We start from the raw sequence: 2,500 nt of genomic DNA, 5'->3' as shown, positions 1-2,500 counted from the left end.
TCTCTCTACCTCTATCTCTCATTATTTCCCTCTCGTTCCCTCTGGATTCCCCTTTGATGTCAATTCTCTAACAATACCCGTGCATACATGCTTTAATATATCACTTTCGAATGTTTACCTGTAGTAAAACGCAGGATTATAGTTCACTTATGATGAGCTGTCATGCCACATCAACCGAAGATGAAAGACTAAAAAAGAACAAAAAACAACCTCAATAAATGTACTTAATGACCAATATTCCCGCACATTTGTTTACTTCATTATAATCTTAGTCTTGTGTAAAGATATGCATTCAACAAGGTGGGGACTGCATACATAATATGTGAGATTGATTCTCCGGTTCTGAACCTTCGTTCTCTTGCTCAGTGATGAAATGTTCGTAAGCAATGACACTTTTCTCTTTTTATCTTTGTCCTAATAATATTATTGTTTGATTCCTGTACATTAAGAGCCTGCAATGATGCCTTATTATTCCATGTCAATTGTGATGGTGGGTATGCGGGACCAAAAGAACAAATATAAAACTGTCACTGTTGCTGCTGTCTATGGTGCGGTCACACATTTTTTGCGCATTGTATTGTCAAATAATATTTCCTCAAGTATCGAACATAAGCTCTCCAGCTTTTACACAATGACTTGTATCATTTTGTCTTAACAGATCAACATTTTGTAAACACATGCTAGCTGTATTCTAGAAAATCCCTTAATGAATACTAATTTTTAAAATCTAAATGGGTGGTTTCTACAGATTTTAAATGTTTACAGCATTATCGCTCTTATTATTTTGCTTATTTAAAGCATGTTTTGAGAACCTAAAGTACAAAAAAGTGTTCATAATAAAAAACATTTCTTGTAACAACACTAAAAAGTGTCGTTAATGATCTGTGCGTTAGGCCATATGCGAATGTAAAGTATGTGTGAGAAGGGGAAATTGCTGTGAACAATCTCATTTTACGCATGGTAGAGATTTCTAGTGTTTTATATGAAATTATGAAGGAATATTTTTTAAATCTAGCCTCAATTGTTGCGGAAAAACGTGATTAAGTTCAGACACATTGGCACAAGCTACTGCGCAAAGTTTGGGGGACATTGGTTTACGTTTAAAAGACATTGACGATAAGTTGCGCCACGAATTTTTGACCGCGCTATAGACTTTAGCTGGTTACATTGTTCAATGTAATGTGAAGAAACACTGATTTGATGATGCCTCATCTCCTACGTATATGTTCGTGTATTGGAATAATATCACACGAAGATGAAGCCACGTGATTTCCTCTCAGACGTTGGGCCAAAGGCGTGTAACACGGGGTGCCCACTACGGCTGGATCGGGCCGATCGCCAGACTCGATCGCCTGAAACTGAAAACAAATACGTTTATTTTTGAGGTGATCGAGTCGGGTGATCGGACCGATCGGCGGATTCAAGCCGTAGTGGGCACCCCGTATTAGGCAAATGTAGCAGGCAGAAAGTCCTGAACGTTCGGTGCTGACTTACCAAACATGACCGTTATCTATGACAGAACTGTTGGTCAGCGGGAGAAGCTACCCTCAAGGTCCATTTTCTATGTGTGTTGGCGGAGATCTAATCTATGTTGTGAAGGTGCGGTGGCGGAGCGGTTAGTGCGCTCGTGTCCGAAGCAGAAAATCCGGTTTCCAGCCCCGGTGTGGACATGGATTTTTTTCGCCCCCTACTGCGAATCCAACGGTAATGAGTACCTGACTTTGAGTTAGGGGAAGTAAAGGCGGGGTGGAAAGGAACTGGCCATCCTACCACAATATTTTGCCGAAGGTCCAGGAAGTTGTCTCACTAACAAGGCAATCTCCAATGTCCGGATCGGAAGCGGGAACAACTTTACTTTAGAGATATAAGTTAGGCATAGAAAAATCTCTTAATACATACTTATTGTTTTTGCATAGCTATAACGGTTGCTATGGAATCGGCCGTCATCATGGAAAAAAAAACAATAAGTTTTAACGTTGTACGCTGGAGACGCGCATTTGATTCCCGAGTGGGAAGAATTTTTATCAAGTGTCTTGATCTGTCTGATAGATGTTATCTTCTTAGTACTAGTTAACCCTGTCAGGCAGGGTTGAAGCCCGCCTCCCAAATTATCTAAATGTGACGCAGCGTGGTGGAATCAGGCTCTCGTCAATTTTTGGTATATAGAGGTATTGGCATCATCTTAAAGCTTGTTCACTTATCTTTACTTGGATGAAAAAAAGTCTCCATTTATCTTGAATACAAGTCGAGATATTTGCAAAAGAAGTAGGTGGGGGTCACCTGTTTTCAGAGGTAAAATAAATTAGAAAATGAACGCCAAAGATTAGTTATTTCCTTAGCTTAAGAGTCCGTGGTAACTGAAAATGTTTATTTTTAGTGACTTAAATCAACGTTTTTCAGAAAAATTCACACAGAAATGAGTTCTTTAATGGGCATGAAAGGTGTTGAGCCAAAAAACAACAATTTTTTAAAAATTCACAAACCGGCGGAAAAATGCAAG

Source organism: Aplysia californica, unplaced genomic scaffold (genome assembly GCF_000002075.1).
Source record: "Aplysia californica isolate F4 #8 unplaced genomic scaffold, AplCal3.0 scaffold00233, whole genome shotgun sequence".
Lineage (NCBI taxonomy): Eukaryota > Metazoa > Mollusca > Gastropoda > Aplysiida > Aplysiidae > Aplysia > Aplysia californica.
The sequence above is the reverse complement of the archived record's forward strand: the minus strand, read 5'-3'. Positions refer to the sequence as shown.